The sequence below is a fragment of the Halichoerus grypus genome, chromosome 9, assembly GCF_964656455.1.
Source record: "Halichoerus grypus chromosome 9, mHalGry1.hap1.1, whole genome shotgun sequence".
In the NCBI taxonomy this organism is placed as follows: Eukaryota; Metazoa; Chordata; class Mammalia; order Carnivora; family Phocidae; genus Halichoerus; species Halichoerus grypus.
In genome coordinates, this window is record NC_135720.1 from 71,803,755 (window position 1) to 71,822,397 (window position 18,643).

Genomic DNA, 18,643 nt, shown 5'->3' on the forward strand with positions numbered 1-18,643 from the left:
CCTTCAGGAAACGGCCACGCCCCGTCCTCTCCCACGTCCAATAAACGCGAGGGGGCGGGGCAACCTCGGTCTGGCTCAGGAGAGGCTATAAAGGGAACTGCTGGAGGCGCAGTTCGGTCTTTTACGTCTGGACTTGGGAGGCCCTGAGGTCGTGGTACGTGAGTGGGCGTCGTGGGCGAGTAGCCGGGCGGGCGCGGTTGGAGCTGGGGCTGAGGTTTGCTGCCGCACTGTGAGATTTTAGACATTTGAGCTTAGGGTGCTGTGGGTTGGAAAGTTGCACGTGGGAAACACGCAGCCAGACCGCCACGTGTCCTGCGTGGTGGTGGTGGCGGCAGCGGCAGGCTTCGAGCTTAGGCGGGCGGAGGCTGGTGCTGATGGCCACGAGCGCTGCGCGCGGCCTAGTTGATAAGCGCCGACACCCGGCTGGCGGAACCTGGGCGGCGGCGGAAGAACAACAACCATATTCCCAGGATTTGGGGCGGAGAGTTAGTTTTACGAAGAGAGTAAGAGGCCTTTACTAATTAGACCATTGTTTTTTTTCTCGTCGCAGATCAACAGATTATTTGAAAATGGTAGTCTCCGACCTTGTCTGAGATGGAGTGGTACTGTGCCCAGGTGGCGCTGTGTGCAAACCAGATGAGTGAAAGGCAGGATTCTAGTACTGAAAACCTTCGCCTGCCGTTCTGTGAAAATGCTTAGTTTTCCAAAATGTTGGTCCCATGTGGGAGCAGTGGCTCTCAGTGGTGTAACGGAGCTGTTACCTGGAGATGTTGAGGTAAGTACAGTTGAGAGCTTAGAGAAATAAACCTGTTGATACACAGGAAAAGATGATGTATCATTGAAATTTGCTTCTTAATAGATGCAAAGGAGAATTCCAAAACACGTGAGAGAATACTTGCTTGGAACCTGACAATCTTACCCAGGTATGTGTTGGGCTAGTATTTTGATTCAGTATGTTTAGTCCATAATGTAGATTAAGTGAAAAAATTTTTTTGTCCTTGAACAGCGTCCTGGAGGTTGAAGAAGAATAACGGAGCTATAAATGTCACTGACGAGCAACCTTGCAAAGTAAGTTTTGTGGTTTACAAAATCTACTACAGTGTTTCTAGTACAGTACTTCTCTTCTGACATTTCATATGGATTATGGTCTAATCAATGATGAAACCTATCCCGAAGCTGACTACCTGAAGAAAAGCATGTACGGATTCGGCTTCTGAGATAAGACCGATGAGCAGAAACAAAATAATTTTTGTCTGGATTTTATAAATGAGAAGATTCTGTTAGGTTATAAATCTTGTAGGGGGAAAACTGCTACCTCACAATGATGTATTACAGGTTTTGTGTGTGTGTGTGTTTTTTTCTTTGCCAACAGTGAGGGATCGCTGTCTGCCCATGGAAAGAGTTTGCAGTAACCTTCCTAAGGTATAACCCATTTCTGTGAGTGGAGATTTTTTATTCAACAGTTGGTCAGTATTTTGTCCTTGGTCTTAATCTATGATGATCTTATCCCGAACCTGAATATCTGTTGAGAAAACTTAACGGATCTGGCTTCTGAGATAGACCATTATAAGGACAAAGATATTTTTTAAAAATTCTTTTGCTCTTCTGATGTTAATAGTCTTGTAATTCTCAAATGTTTTTTCCTTTTCTAGGGCTAATGCTACGAGATTTACTTGTATGAAAGACAAGGAAAAGCTCTTCACTTTACTGACATGGGAAGAAAACCTACAAATCAAGACAATATATTGGTTTTTTATTTTTGTAAACAGATTATGAAGCAGCATCAAATCTAATGTATCCATAAGAATTAAGCCATTTCCTTTTACTTTTTGTCACACTGCCCTAGTTACAACCTGTTAAATAGATTACTTGGTAGAACTAGCTCTATTTTACAGGAATGCATAGAAAACTATGTGTTTTTTATGGAGAAGTCTTTGTTTTCAGTTAACCAGACTTGTAATCAGATTATTCTGAATGCTTCACCTTTGGTCACCTGTTTGAATTTAAAATGCATGATTGTAATTAAAGCTGAGTGAAAATTTACAGAGTAATGTGGGGAAATTCTTAGGTTTTTTTTTTTTTTTTGGACCAATGACTCGGTTTGGGAGTATCAGAATAAGTACAGATCATGTTGGCTTTTTGTAGGGTACTAAATATTACTGGGTTAATGGTGAGCAAAATGGAGAGACTGTTATTAGGGAGAAAAACAACAGGTATCAAAATGATCAGTGATTACTGAATCATGGAATAATTGGTTCTAATGCAATTGTAACTTGAAAGGATGCTCAAGATAGAAAATGTAGAATACTGAAAATGAAGAGAGCACAGCATAACAATTACAGGTCATGGGGGAAGATCAGGGAGTTTAAAGTAGTCAAACACTGCACAGAATGGATTTAGTGTAGACTGTAATACTATCTGCTCTAACCAAGGTGGTTGGGCCCCATGCATGATCATTTTCCCTAAATAGCTGCATGAATAAGTTGTTCTAAGCCCATACTTACATGTCAGTCAAAATAATAGTATTTTTGTCAGCTTATAAGGAGCTGTCCTTTTCCCTAAAATGTTTTCCTGCCTTAGTGAAAATTCAGTTTCGGACCTATGCAGCTCAAAAGAGGCTCATGAGACTGACAAGCATGTTGGGTGGACAGGCACAGAGTGAATTTGCTCAAGTATTAAAGTGGTGTAGAAATTGCACATTGGAAAAAGTTTATTGCAGCCAAACTAAAATATCAGGTATTAATGCCACCACAGAGATCAAGTAATCTAAGTTCCTGCACACTATTAAACTGTTGGTGCAAGGAATTGCAGTGACCATTCATGGTCACTAAAATGTAGGGAAATGAACTGCAAGTTGTCTGCAGGAAATATAAACCAGTCTTTTGGTAGGAAGTAAACTGAGACACCAGGATGTGGTCCTTTTAATGAGAGACCTTAAGGCTTGATGAAATCCAGCAATGGGAAGAGCCACTTGGCATAATAGATTACCCATATGGTATCTTGATGTTACCAAGAGCAATCATGGGAAAGCTGTTTTGCCTTAGGACAACCACTTCAAGAAACACCTGAAGATCAGTGGTATAGTGTATATGAAGTGGAGTGGTTTGCAAAATATTAGCTACTGAAATAATTCCTCAATGCTATAAACTCCCAAGTTAAAATGGCTTTGGATTAGTGACCCTGTTCTTAGTTGCATTTATTATTCAAAAACGTGCCTAATTTATATAAACCAGTGTTTCTATAAGATCAGTTTCAATCACCAAGATCTTTACCTAGATACCTTAGTTATCTACATGGCACTTGTTTGTACAGTAAATGTTAGGTGGACAATGAATGATAAAAGTGATTGGGGTCTGCACAAAATTTTCAGGGATAAGTGTCTACCCTTTTGTCAAAGCTGGCAAACATCACTTGAAAACAAGTTGGGAAATTTTGCGTTGGAGCACTCTGACCTCTTTTCCTGCAGTTCTGTTCTTGCTCCCTTCTCACAATTGATCTGGTAATGTCACATTTCTTCAGATGATATAATCCAAATCAAGTTAATGTGTTTGTGTATTGCACTGTACTGGGCTCTACTAAGGAGGTCAGAGGTAAAACACTTCTGTGTCCTCTCTTAATAGTGGTACAAAATGACAAAATCAAAGGCAAGCTATAATGAAGTACTGTGGGAGAGAAATAATACATGAGGAAATTGAATCAAAACCACAAATGTGAGGAATATAAATTTTTTTTTTTTAAAGATTTTATTTATTTGACAGACACAGTGAGAGAGGGAACACAAGCAGAGGGAGTGGGAGGGAGAAGCAGGCTCCACACTGAGCAGGGAGCCAATGCGGGGCTGGATCCCGGGACCCTGGGATCATGACCTGAGCCGAAGGCAGACACTTAACAACCAAGCCACCCAGGCACCCCAAGGAATATAAATTTTTAAGCATATACACCTGAGCATGATGAATTGGGAATTTGGGTTATCAATTGGGTGGTCAGATATGGGACAAATAAGGTGGAAGATAAAGGCTGAAGTGTTTGGGGGCAACTGTAAAGCTATGGTCATTTGAATTACCTAAAACTTGACTTTTTTTTTCAGTGGGAAGGCATATAGCAGAAAGTGACATAATTTAGTCTGATTCTGCAGAGTCCACACTTGAGGGGGTCAGGACCAAAAAGGTATAATTTAGTGGAATTAAACTTGAAACATTAACATGTTATAATTAACATCAGCTCCCATTAAAATGGAAAACCTCTAGTAGATCTGGATGACATTTTTCATTCACACAATGGAGATCTTGGCTGTTAGACTCTACTAGCCTTAAGCTTTGTGAATGGTAACATTACAGGTAATACCTTTATATTACCAAAGTAGGTAACTACTAGTTACAACCAGGGACCTTAAGTTACCTGGTTAAGGGACTTAATCCTTTGAGCATATGTGCAACTTACAGAGAACAGAGACTCAAAGCCTTAAAGACCTAAGGAATAAAGGAATTTGGCTATAATAGACTGGGATCTGCATGGTTAGGACTGATTTCAGAAGTTGAAAGAGCAAAATCTGTATGTGTCTGGCTTTAGGGGCTTTAGTCAATAGGAGTTCTTTTCTCTGTCTTCCATCATGCTTCCAATTCATCTTCAAATCTAGTAGGCTCAAACTTACCATTTGGTGCTTTCTAAAATTTGTTCTATTGCCAGAAATCTAATATCCACTGCAGTTGGCTGCCCAATCAAGTGCCCTCTGAATTGATTATGCACCTCATAAATCCTTACTGTTTGCTCAACCTGTATGAAATATTTTGCTTGTGCTCAGGTTTTTAACACCACTTGCCCAGTTAGAATTAGAATCTTTGCTTGAATTCCAGCTTGCTAAGATAGTCTGCTTATCTTTTGCTAGTCCTTCCTCCCTGGGGATGAGACCTTTCCCATCTTTCCTCCCAAAAGCTTGATTCAGGATCCAAGTGGTACTCACAGCATGGTATAGTATTCATAAATGCCTGACTGAATATTGCCACTGCCTCTGGCCTCTCTCCACTCACTGATTCTACATATTTGGATATGTATAGAGATCAAATCAAAGCACAAGGTTGCCATGCAGTTCTGGAAGCTTTATGGACCATCTTTGGGTGGAGGAGAAGGTGTCTTTCCAAAATGAGAACTAGACTCCTCGGTCTCATTCTCACAAGTCCTGGCCTCTTCCTTTACCACTAGCACACTACTAAAGTCCTGGCATGCCATGTGGCTGAGTTATAACAGGAAATAAGGATTTAATCTCTCAGAATCCCAAATTGAGTACAGTATAATCCAACCTATTTGGGAACTTCGTCCTAGTTACGCTTACTCAGTTGATTCCAGTTTTCTTCAAAAGAGTATTAATAATGGAAAAAGCATTTAAGAATACTCAATTTATCATTTGAAGAAAAGATTTACAAATACAGTGTATTATTTTACTGAGGTCAGTAAACTTTTGACCTACCCTTGACTCCTAACTATATAATTGATGCACGATAAATTGTACAGTTTGGTGAGTTTTTCCATTGATATACACCCATGAAATCATTACCACAATCAAAATAATGACTATCCATTTCTCCCAAAAGTGTCCTCTTGTAGAGGCTTAATTTTGAACACCTTACATTTGAGATGGCATCTAATACCCAAATGAAATTTTGAGTTAGGTAGAGAAGTATGGAGTTCAGGGAAGAGATCTGAGCTAGAGAAATAAAATTGGGAGTCATCAGCATGTGGATGGTATATTTAAAGCCATAAGATTAGATGAGATCACCAAAGAGTGAATATAAATAGAGAAAAGAAGTGGTCCAAGAGTTGAGTCCTGGAACATTCCAAGAGTAGGGGATTCCAGGTTTAGTTGAAATCCTGGAGATTATTTTGTGCCAAGGGACAAAAATTGGGAAGCGGAAATGTGTTGTCAAGTCCAACTGCCATATCAAGAACAGAAACTAGATGAAAAATAAAGGAGTTTTGGAATGAAAAGCAAGGATGAAACCTAGCAAATAATTGCTTTGGCTGTAGGGCTGGAGATAGCCTTGATTTAATGCAGAGACTTAGCACAGAAATTGAGGGAGTTCATATCTGAGCACAACTTTGTAAAGTATCAGGCAAAATAGTCTCCAGGAAAGAATGAGATAAGGAATTTAGGATGTATGATAGGGTGTTCATCAAGACACTGTCTACTTAGGTGGAGTCAGCTACAGGCAAGTTAGAGGTTTGTCTTAAAGTGCTAAAGTGCCTGCTGAGGCTGAAAATTACCAATTTTAATAGTTAATCAGCATAATTCTTACTATTTTATGGGGCTTATCTGCCTGGGAGAAGAAAGTGGATCAGTGAATTAATCCAAAATTAGGAATAAACTGGCCAGGAGGAGCAAAATAATGACAAGCCAAGGGAATTGAGGATGTAGGTAAAACTGTTAAAATTACTAACCTTGAGATCCAGGCTGATTAGGGAAAAAACAAAAAACAAGTGAGGGTCCCAAGTAAGACAAAATCAGACGTACGATGGAAAAATGCTGATGAAAACTAGGTAAAATAAGGTCCTCTCCACTTATACTAAAAAATGACCCATAGCATGGTGTATTCTGATTGTTGAGTTAGCTCTCTCTGGCCCTGGAATGTGAAGTCTTTACAAGAAGAAACTGTACCCTTTAATCTCTTAAATTCTGCCTAAAACAATGTAATGGCTCCTAGAAAAAATTGTCTCAGTGGAATTCAATTTGTATATTTAGGGCAATGATGATGTGATTTAACTTCTCCAAAAGGGGTAAAAGAAAATAAGAAAAACTGGAAGGCATTAAGGACAAATATATGTATCCCCCAAAATTCATATGTTGAAGCCCTAATTTGGGGGTGGCTGTATTTGGAGATAGAGCCTCAAAAGAAGTAAAGGAGTTTAAATAAGCTCATAAGGGAAAGGCTCTGATCCAGGAAAAAATAAAATAAAATAAAATAAATAAAAATAAAAAACAAACCACCAGAGAGCTCACTCTCTGCCTCTCCCCTACCTAGCACATCCACAAAGAAGAGGTTGCATGACCACACAATGCGATGGTGGCCACCCACAAGCCAAGACAAGAGGCCTCAGAATGTTGGACTTCCATCCTCCAGAACTGTGAGAAAATTCATTTCTATTGTTTAAGCCACCCAGTCTGTAATATTTTGTTATGGCAGCTCTAACAGACTAAGAAGCAAAGGATAAATGGCCACTGCTATAATTTTGAGAGTTTATATTTAGCTAAAGAATTATGAGTAATAACTATGAAAAAAGCCCATGCAATGTAATCCCTCTGGTTTTATATATTTTCCCTTTAGGTTTCTATTTATTAAATTGGAACTACATCTACAATGTGCTTTCTTATTGAATACTAACAAACACAGCTGCCAGTCACAAAGTTTCCTCTCCACTTGTTTCATCATCAAGTTCAGTTTTTTGAGAAATAGATAATTTTTCAATAAAAAAAGTATTACTAAAGAGGGATGCCTGGCTGGCTCAGTTGGTAGAGCTTGCAACTCTTGATCTTGGGGTTATGAGTTCAAGTTCTACATTGGGCATAGAGCTCCCTTAAAAAATAGAAACTAGGGCGCCTGGGTGGCTCAGATGGTTAAGCTTCTGCCTTCAGCTCAGGTCATGATCCCAGGGTCCTGGAATCGAGTCCCGCGTCGGTCTTCCTGCTCAGCGGGGAGCCTGCTTCTCCCTCTGCCCCTCTCTCTCTCTCTCTCTCATGAATAAATAAATAAAATCTTTTAAAAAATAATAATAATAAAGTAAAAATATAAAAAATAAAAAATATATATCAGAGAAACCAGAGATTGAAATGAAACTATCTCAGATAGAAAGTGAATGTTGTCTGAAGTTGTATGCTTCACAGGAAAACCTTTTTGACATAAGTGAGATTACTTCTTTCATAATCACCTCACGTAACAAAAAATGGTTTAGACTTACTAAGTAGTTCACAGTCTCAAATTTTTTTTCAAATATTGTTAAAATGTCTGTGCTACCTAGAGAAATCTATACATTCAATGCTATCCCTATCAAAATGCCATCAACTTTTTTCACAGAGCTGGAACAATAATCCTAAAATTTGTATGGAACCAGAAAAGAGCCCAAATAGCCAAAGGAATGTTGAAAAAGAAAACCAAAGCTGGTGAGATCACAAGTCTGGACTTCAAGCCCTATTACAAAGCTGTGATCATCAAAACAGTATGGTACTGGCACAAAAACAGACACACAGATCAATGGAACAGAATAGAGTATCCAGAAATGGACCCTCAACGCTATGGTCAATTAATCTTCAACAAAGCAGGAAAGAATATCCAATGAAAAAAAGACAGTCCCTTCAACAAATCGTGTCGGGAAAATTGGACAGCCACATGGAAGAATGAAACTGGACCATTTCCTTACACCATACACAAAAATAGACTCAAAATGGATGAAAGACCTAAATGTGAGACAGGCATCCATCAAAATCCTAGGGGAGAACACAGGCAGCAACTTCTGTGACCTTGGCCACAGCAACTTCTCTCTAGACACATCTCCAAAGCAAGGGAAATAAAGGCAAAATGAACTCTTGGGACTTCATCAAGATAAAAAGCTTTTTGCACAGCAAAGGAAACAGTTGACAAAACCAGGAGACGACGGACAGAATGGAAGACGATATTTGCAAATGACATATCAGATAAAGGGCTAGTGTCCAAGATCTATAAAGAACTTACCAAACTCAACACCCAAAGAACAAATAATCCAATCAAGAAAAAGGCAGAAGACATGAACAGACATTTCTCCAATGAAGACATACACATGAAAAAGTGCTCCACATCACTCGGCATCAGGGAAATACAAATGAAAACCACAATGAAATACCACCTCACACCAGTCAGAATGGCTAAAATTAACAAGTCAGGAAACAACAGATGTCGGCGGGGATGCGGATAAAGGGGAACCCTCCAACACTGTTGGTGGGAATACAAGCTGGTGCAGCCACTCTGGAAAACAGTATGGAGGTTTCTCAGAAAGTTAAAAATAGAACTACTGTATGACCCAGCAATTGAACTACTGGGTATTTACTCCAAAGATACAAAGGTAGTGATCCAAAGGGGCACCTGCACCCCAGTGTTTATAGCAGCAATGTCCACAATAGCCAAATTATGGAAAGAGCCTAGATGTCCATCAACAGATAAATGGATAAAGAAGATATTGTGTATACACACACACACACACACACACACACACACACGTATATAATGGAATACTACTCAGCCATCAAAAAATGAAATCTTGCCATTTGCAATAACATGGACAGAACTAGAGGGTATTATGCTAAGCAAAATAAGTCAATCAAAGAAAGACAATTATATGATCTCAGTGATATGTGGAATTTAAGAAACAAAACAGGATCATTGGGGAAGAGGAAAAAATAAAACAAGACGAATTCAGAGAGGGAGACAAACCATAGGAGACTCTTTTTTTTTTTACATTTAATTTTATTATGTTATGTTAATCACCATACATTACATCATTAGTTTTTGATGTAGTGTTCCATGATTCATTGTTTGCGTATAACACCCAGTGCTCCATTCAGTACGTGCCCTCTTTAATACCCATCACCAGGCTAACCCATCCTCCCACCCCCTCCCCTCTAGAACCCTCAGTTTGTTTCTCAGAGTCCATAGTCTCTCATGGTTCGTCTCCCCCTCCAATTCCTCCCCTTTCATTTTTCCCTTCCTACTATCTTCTTTTTTTTTTTTTTTAAGATATAATGTATTATTTGTTTCAGAGGTACAGGTCTGTGATTCATCAGTCTTACACAATTCACAGTGCTCGCCATAGCACATACCCTCCCCAATGGAAGACTCGATTTAATCATAGAAAACAAACTGAGGGTTGCTGGAAGGGAGGTGGGTGGGGGATGGGGTAACTGGGGGTCGGGCATTAAGGAAGTCACGTGATGTAATGAGCACTGGGTATTATAAGACTGATGAATCACTGACCTCTACCTCTGAAACTAATATGTTAACTAATTGAATTTAAATTAAAAAATTAAAATTAAAAAATTAAAAAATACCCCCCAAAAAATAAAATAAAATTTCCTTTTTCTACATGAACATTAGGATTGTAGTAAGTTTTAAAACTTATTTTTTGTAACTGATAGGTCATACCTATCATAATTTTGTTCCCTATTTAATGAAAAACAATATAAAATAATGATACTTTCACTTCTTTTATTTTTCACAGTACTTTGACATATATCATCTCTTACAGAAACCCTGGAAGGTAGATAAAGTAGGCATAATTTGGTATTCATATATTTTATATGTGATAAACTAAAATTGAGATATTTAAAATATAGGCTGGTTAAGGTCTAGATCACTGGAAGGAATGATTTCATCATTTTCTGTATTTTGCACATAAAAATACTGTTTTTTAGTTTGGGTACTACATTTAAGAAAAACACTGACAGACTAGGAGGTATCCAAAGAAAGAAGACAAAGGCTCTGTAAACAATTCATTCTGGACAATATTTTAAGGACTTAGAAATATTTAACCTAAAGAAATGAAAGTCAAGGGAAAATATGATGGCGATTTCATATTTGAAAGTATATCAGGTGGGATAAAAGTATATTAATAATCCCATGTAGTAGGTACTATTATTATGCCCATTTTACAGATGAGGAAGTTGAAAGTGAACTAAGTTGAAACTTAGTGAAGGTCACATAGGTCACATAGGAAGTGGAGGAATTGGAATTTAATATCTGGCAGTCTAAGTCCAAAGATGGTGTTCCTACCCCCACTAAATACCTCCCCCAAAGGAGTAGTTAAATGTTTCTCTAAAAGGCACAAAGGAGGTTGATGAAATAAATAAATAAAAAGAGGCAAACCACAACTGAACCTAAAAATGAAGTTCCTAATATGAGAATGTACAGCCTCCAAATCGTAGTCTCCTGTCAGTGTGAGTTGGAGAAAGGAGGCTGGCTCTAATCAACTTCAAAGACCCTTTCAAGTCTAAGTTCAGATTCTTCACTTGCCCAAGTTAACCCAGCTAGTTAATGACCAAAATGACAATCGACATCCTCTATCCCTTTCTCAGTCCAGTGTTCAATCCACTAAGTATAGTGCCCCAGTTTTTTTCCAGTGGCAATGTAAATTTCCTCAAAATTCACTCATCTGTGGGAATGGGTAAAATCACATTAAATTTTACTAGCTCAATGCCCTTCTCTTGACACAGAACCTCTAGCCCCTACAAAATTCCTTCATAGAGATTCTGGAGTCCCCATTAGAGTATCTCACATGTATTCACAAATAGGCCTCCTGATGTCCTTCCTGATATTCTGCCTATTACTGTGGCCCCTCTGTTGGGTACCCCCACACATCCAGTGCCTCCCACAAAACTTCAAAGTCTCCTTTCTTGCTGACACTATCATAGTCCAGAGGGGTGTTATCTTCTGATATCCTTCCCTTTGGTGCTATGCCTCATAAAGTAGAAATCTGTGCAGTTCCTACTGTCAGCCTTTTGTCATAGACATTTTTCCATCAAGGGCACCTGGCTGGCTCAGTCTGTAGAGCATGCAACTCTTGATCTCCTTGGGGTCATGAATTTAAGCCCCACATTGGGAGTAGAGTCTACTTAATAAAGTAAAAAATAAAAACGTACATTGGTGTTTTTCCATAGCACTGAGACCTGGTCCCTATAGTCAGGCTTGGGTTTAGTACTTTCCTGTCCTTCTCCTCTGCCCCATCTCTGATCTCTTCCTAGCAGACTCCTACCCTGCAATTCATCCTAAGAACCTGGAAGGCTCAGTCTCATGAGTCCAGACAAATCTGAATCTCAGATTAGGCTTAACCCTGCTATGTCAATAGTAGCCTGAAATCCACGTGTTGTTGTTTTTTTTAAGGTTTTATTTATTTATTTATTTATCTATTTATTTATTTATTTATTTTAGGTAAACTCTATACTCAACCATGGGGCTCAAACTTACAGTCCTGAGATCAAGAGTCACACACTCTACCAACTGAGCCAGCCAGATGCCCCCAAGTAACTTTAATCAACTACTTTTATACAAAAATGTTGCTAATAGTTGATAATTTAATTACATTAGAAGGAACATGGACATTAAGCGTATTAAACTTCTCTGGGGCAATAGTAAGGTGTATTCTTTGGGGTACATCTCAATTCTCATCTTTTAGTTTTATCACTGATGGAGACTCTCAGCTTATATTGCATTTCTTTTTCAAAAATGAGTGCATAGGGGAGCCTGGATGGCTCCGTCAGTTAAGCATCTAACTTTTGACTTCGGCTCAGGTCATGATCTCAGGGTTGTGAGATCAAGCCTTGTGTCAGGCTAGCATGGAGCCTGCTTAGGAATCTCTCTCTCCCTCTCTCTCTGCCCCTTCCCCCACCTCTCTCTCTTTCTCTCTCTCAAAAAAAAAAAAAAAAAAGTGAATACACAAACATTGCTCAAAGCCAGAAATGTCAGGCTAGTTTTGAAATTCATGGACTTGTCTCTACATTCTACATACCTGGATATAGCTCAGTTTCTTGATGGATGTTGTATGCTTTAAATTGTATCTCTTCCTTTGAGATTGAACCTGATAGGTTAGGTGTGTGATGATTCAGAAATATGCTAAAATTTATTCATTTGTTCATCGAGTAAATAGGTAGTGAATAGCTACCATGTGCAGCTACCGTCTGTCCTAAGCACTAAAGATATAGCAGTAAACCAAACAACCAAAATCCCTGCCCTTGTGTAGTTTATATTTTAGGAGGAGGGGAGGAATACTACATAATAAATACTAACATTATAAAGTATATGAGAAAATGAGAAATGATATGAAAAAAATAGAACACAGGACATTGGGAATGGGTTTGGGGACGTAAGTAGTATGATTTTAAATACAGTTGACAGGATAGAATTCCATGAGGTTAAGCAAAGACATGCAGGGGATGAGGGATTGAGCTATGCACATATCTGGGAAAAGGACATTCCCATGGCAGCAGCCCAAAGACCGAAACATGCGTGGTAAAGAAAGAGAAGAAACAGGCCATGCAAATCATGTAGAGCCTTATGGGTCATTGAAAGGATTTTACTCTGAGTAAAATGGGAACCACTGCAAAAGAAACACAGAAACTTGAAGTGTGATTCATACGCATCGAAACCTTTGAACCCTACCCCCTAGGGCCTGGATCGTGGTCTCTATCATTTACCACTAAAAGGAAACAGGATTTAATGAAGAAATGACTGATTATACATCTGAGGCAAGAAATGTACAAGATGAATCTGGTGCACCTTGCTGGAGCAGAGAGCAAGAAAGGTACCAAAGACTGCTAGGATTGTGTTAAAAGAACTCAGTAGCCAACCTGGAGCATCTCCTACCATACAAAGATGTAAATTTAGACTATTACCAAGGGTAAGAACTACAATAGTTTGACATACATAAAATATGTTCAAATCTGTGAATTCATAATGATACCTAAACAAAACAAAACAAAACTGATTTTTTTTTCTTTTTTTTTTCAAGATTTTTTTTATTTATTTATTTGAGAGAGAATGAGAGAGAGAGAGAGCATGAGAGGGGGAGGGTCAGAGGGAGAAGCAGACTCCCCGCTGAGCAGGGAGCCCGATGCAGGACTCGATCCCGGGACTCCAGGATCATGACCTGAGCTGAAGGCAGCCGCTCAACCAACTGAGCCACCCAGGCGCCCAAAACAAAACTGATTTTGATGCTGTTAGAGGATGCTGGTGAACCAACTCATCACTTTCAGAACTGGCAGATAAAGGGACTTTCCAACACCACCTGTAGTAACGGATAATCAAATAGAAGGTAAGTTTCTCCTTATTGATGTATCCTAGCTAATAACTGAAAAAGATTAACATAATTAGAATGCCACCATTTTGCAAACATATAACAAATTAATGTATCTAAGCAATGATCATTAATGGCTGCTAGCATTAAGAAAAAGAGAAGCAACCTTAGTATAAGTAATTGATTGGATGTTCTGGGGGCATGTCAACAATATACAGATACTTTAAGATCCACTTTCCACAGGAAATATGTTTAAATAATTTTTTCCATAAAATGTGATATATTTATCCTAAGATATTGGCACTTTCCATTCATTGCAACAATGTCACACGTCTGCAAGATCTCTGATCAGTCTCCCCAGAAAGAGTTCCTTAAATGAATCTAATAAAACTCTAGAAAACTAATTATTAACATGAATAGAATAGCATGAGATTTATTACTTCAGCTTTAGCTGCATCTTGGAGAGGTGTGTTTGTTACAGACACTTCAAACTCTTCTATCAACTAGTGATATCAGTCCTGCCCATATTATTGTTGTCTACCTTAATAAAGAGCCATATCTCACACATATCTCAGAAAGTAAAATATGCTCAATACCATACTAATGTTTATTCTAGATTTATGGTTCATAGATGATTCATATTATAGTACCCCAAATTTCTTTGAACATTCTTCTTGATATAGAATAAATACAACCTCTAAAGTTAGATCTAGTGAAATCCAAATATAAGAAACTGTCTCCTATGCAATTTTGTTTGCCATTTACTAGGAATTTAAATTATTTATCAATTTTTAACTCTCATAAAGAACAATCTGCAGAACACAAACTTCCAGAGTAAGTAAAATATACGTTTTCAACTTTAGGCATGGGTTCTGGCATGTTTAAATGTATTTAATATCCTAAAGGCTATATTTTCTTTTTTCTTTTTTGACTATTAAAAACTTATAAAAAGGGCGCCTGGGTGGCTCAGTCGTTGGGTGTCTGCCTTCAGCTCAGGTCATGATCCTGGAGTCCCAGGATCAAGCCCCACATCGGGTCCCCTGCTCAGCTGGGAGCCTGCTTCTCACTCTCTCTCTGCCTGCCGCTCCCCCTGCTTGTGCTCTCTCCCTCTCTCTGTCAAATAAATAAATAAATAAATATTGAGTAAAAAAAAATTCAGGATAACAAACCATAGACAATATAATTCAAATTTTATTAATATTTATATCTGGAAGCACCTGGGTGGCTCAGTCGGTTGGGCATCTACCTTTAGCTCCAGTCATGATCCCAGAGTCCTGGGATCGAGCCCCTCATCGGGCTCCCTGCTCGGCGGGAAGCCTGCTTCTCCCTCTCCCACTCCCCCTGCTTGTGTTCCCTCTCTCGCTGTGCCTCTCTCTGTCAAATAAATGAATAAAATCTTGTAAAAAAACTTATAAAAAATATTATAAAAATATATCTTATAAAAATGTAAAAAGAAAGAAGATATTAAAAGTAAAATTAAAATAACTCATAATTCCACAAGTTAAAGATAACCACTGTAGGGGCGCCTGAGTGGCTCAGTGGTTGAGCGGCTGCCTTCAGTTCAGGTCATGATACCAGGGTCCTGGGATCAAGCCCCGCATCGGGCTCCCTGCTCCGTGGGAGGCCTGCTTCTCCCTCTTCCACTCTCCCTGCTTGTGTTCCCTCTCTTGCTGTGTCTCTCTCTGTCAAATGAATAAATAAAATCCTTAAAAAAAAAAAAAACACTGTAAAAAATGTTTTATTTCTATATGCAGATATAAATTTTATTTTATTTTAAAGATTGTATTTATTTGAATTAAAATGCTTCTGGTAATCTATCTTCTCACATCCATTTGCCATTCTAGTCCATACTGCAACCCAACTGGTACCCTCTCTCCCAATCTTTTCCACTGCCCAGTCTACAGGGGTAAGAAACTACCTGACATCCTTAACCATGTACGTTCCTTCCAGCTCCTTGCCTTAAGTAGAATCTACTCCATCCTTGAGCACACCACTTCCCTTTGCATCGTCTTTTTTTTTTTTTAAGGATTCTCCACACCCAATATGGGGCTTGAACTCAGGACCCCAAGATCAAAGGCCAAATGCTCTACCACCTGAGCCAGCTAGGTGCCTCTCTTTGCAGGCTTCTTAAGCTATTTCCCTCAGGTGAGAAAGTTAAGGTCAATATCTTCCTTGCATCCTACTGCCACTTCTTGACAATTATTCCTTCATCTTTATGTACACCCCTGATTTAAAAAAAAAGATTTTATTTATTTTGGGGGGCCTTGGGACAGAGGGAGAGGGAGAAAGAGCCCCAAGCAGCCTCTGCACTGAGCATGGAGTCCAAGGCGGGGCTGTATATCCCAGGACCCTGAAATCACGACCTGAGCCCAAACCAAATGGGATGCTCAACCAACTGTACCACCCAGGTGCCCCCCTCCCCTGATTTTTTTATGTTCATTCCACCTGACTTGCCACCCTTTGTCCTGCATTAAGGCAATTATTTTCCAACTGTCTAGTTACTGCCTTTTACTAATTTTGAAGAGTTCAGTACCAGGTGTGCTGTGCTATTCTGTACCATCTGTTTCCAGTGTCCACACATCAATATCCAAACAATTTGGCTTCTCAGTTCTTTGACTTCTTCTATTTTCTCCCCTCCACACCCAGCATTCATACCTGGGATCCACTGGCCTTCAAGGAGCCATGATGGAATTCAAGGGATCTATAAACTTGGGCAGAGAAAAATCTGTATCTTTATTTTCACTAAGCATTAACTGAAATGTAGCATTTCCTTCAATAATAAAGGTAGGCAATATACCACTGAATTACTAGCAGTATCTATGGCTTTATCACCATAGAAAACACAGCTATTTTTATATACATTGCATTACAGTTACTTTCACATACAAATACTTAAGAATTTCACGTATGCTTATTTCTACCTAGAAATTATGGTTCTTTTTAAGCCTGACACTAGATCTTGTTGTTTAATGCAAAGAAACACATTATCTTAGTCCGTTCAGGCTGCTATAACAAAATACCACATACTAGGTAGCTTATTAACAACAGAAATTTATTTCTCACAGTTATAGAGGCCAGAAGTCCAAGATCAGGGTGCCAGCATGGTTGGGTGAGAGCTCTCTTCCAGGTCACAGCTTCTCATTGTATCCTCACATAGTGGGTGGGAGTGAGAGAGCTCTTTGAGGTCTCTTTTAGAAGAGCACTCATCCCATTCATGGGGGCTCCACCCTCATGACCTAATCATTTCCCAAAATCTGAACCTCCTAACACTATCATGTTGGTGTTAGGATTATGACATGTGGGTCCTGGGGGAACACAAACATTCAGTTCATGGCACATAGACATTGCTGTAGCATTTGTTTAGTTTGTTCAAAGATTTTTATAACTATATTTTAAAGGTTTTTTAAGTAAAAATTTCATTTATTTATTTGAAAGAGAGCGAGAGAGCATGTACATGAGCCCCGGGGTGGGGAGGGCAGAGGGAGAGAGAGAAACAAACTCCCTGCTGACCGGGGAGCCCATGGGGCTCGATCTCAGGACCCCGAGGTCATGACCTGAGCTGAAGTCAGACATGTAATTGACTGACCCACCCAGGTGCCCCTATAACTATATTTTAATGTAAAGGTTTTTTGTTTTTTTTTTGAAGATTTTATTTATTTATTTGACAGAGAGAGACACAGCAAGAGAGAGAACACAAGCAGGGAGAGTGGAAGAGGGAGAAGCAGGCCTCCTGTGGAGCAGGGAGCAGGATGCGGGGCTCGATCCCAGGACCCTGGGATCACGACCCGAGCCGAAGGCAGACGCTTAACGACTGAGCCACCCAGGCGCCCCTAATGTAAAGGGTTTTATATATAATCCTACATATTTTGTTTTATACACTTAAAAATATTTTTTGAAAAGTGGTCCATAGGCTTCACCAGAGTGGCAAGTAGTCCATGGCTCAAGTAGTTAAGAACCTCTGCGTTATACAATAGTCCCCCTGTATCTGCAGGGATACTTTCCAAGACCCCCAGTGGATGCCCAAAACCATGGATAGTACAAAACCCTATACGTGTTATGGCTTTTCCTATACATACATACCTATGATAAAGTTTAATTTACGAACTAGGTGCAGTAAGAGATTAACAACAGTAACTAAGGGGCACCTGGCTGGCTCAGTCAGTAGAGCATGCAACTCTTCATCTTGGGGTTGTGAGTTGGAGCCCCACACTGGGTGTAGAGATTACTTTAAAAAAAATCTTTTAAAAATTTTAAAATAAAATAAAAACAATAATAACTTATAATAAATAGAACACTTATAACAATACTGTAATAAAAGTTATGTGAACATGTTCTCTCTTTAAAATACCTTATTGTACCGTACTCACCCTTCTCATGATGATGTGAGATGATAAAATGCCTACATGATGAGATGAAGTGAAGTGAATGATGTAGGCATTGTAACTGAACCCACAGAAAGTGAAACTGTGGATCAGGTGGAAGTACTGTATATCAAATATACAGTACTTGTGTTTAACTTCCCTTCCTATCTAGCCTAATTCCAAGACTCAGCAGTGGTCCTCTTGTGCCAGTGTTCCCAATTCCCTCACCCCTATTGTCTTTCCTTGGCACTATCTGGCGAAACCCCAACTATCTGCGCCAGGCCTTGCCTTGCTACAAAAGTCACACAGCAGGGCAGATTTATGCCACCACACAATTCATGGTCTCTACCCTCAACCAGCCCCTCAGTGCTTCAAAGGAATCCTCTTTTCCCCTGTTAGTTTTCTTCCCCATTTTAGACTTCGTTTCTGCACCATACCTCTTAATTCCTCTCTCCCCCTACCTCAACTTTCTCCTCACC

At 39.3% G+C, this 18,643-nt stretch overlaps 1 long non-coding RNA gene and 2 other non-coding genes across 6 annotated transcripts; all 3 read left to right on the forward strand.

Annotated features, from left to right (window-relative positions):
* Positions 1-28: 28 nt before the first annotated feature.
* Positions 29-17,486, forward strand: LOC118541943 (uncharacterized). Of its 4 annotated transcripts, none has more exons than XR_013441187.1 (8): positions 29-154; positions 551-775; positions 860-923; positions 1,007-1,068; positions 1,373-1,437; positions 1,653-4,167; positions 7,014-7,116; positions 17,472-17,486. It is a non-coding gene; the product is annotated as an uncharacterized LOC118541943 (long non-coding RNA). The 4 variants fall into 4 exon arrangements; XR_013441186.1 differs by lacking the exon at positions 17,472-17,486 and adding an exon at positions 8,064-8,078; XR_004920340.2 differs by lacking the exon at positions 17,472-17,486 and having other exon boundaries at positions 7,014-7,350.
* On the forward strand, positions 1,151-1,220 carry LOC118541956 (small nucleolar RNA SNORD50). The gene has a single exon (XR_004920355.1). It is a non-coding gene; the product is annotated as a small nucleolar RNA SNORD50 (small nucleolar RNA).
* Positions 1,490-1,558, forward strand: LOC118541955 (small nucleolar RNA SNORD50). Its single transcript, XR_004920354.1, has one exon. It is a non-coding gene; the product is annotated as a small nucleolar RNA SNORD50 (small nucleolar RNA).
* Positions 17,487-18,643: the final 1,157 nt, after the last annotated feature.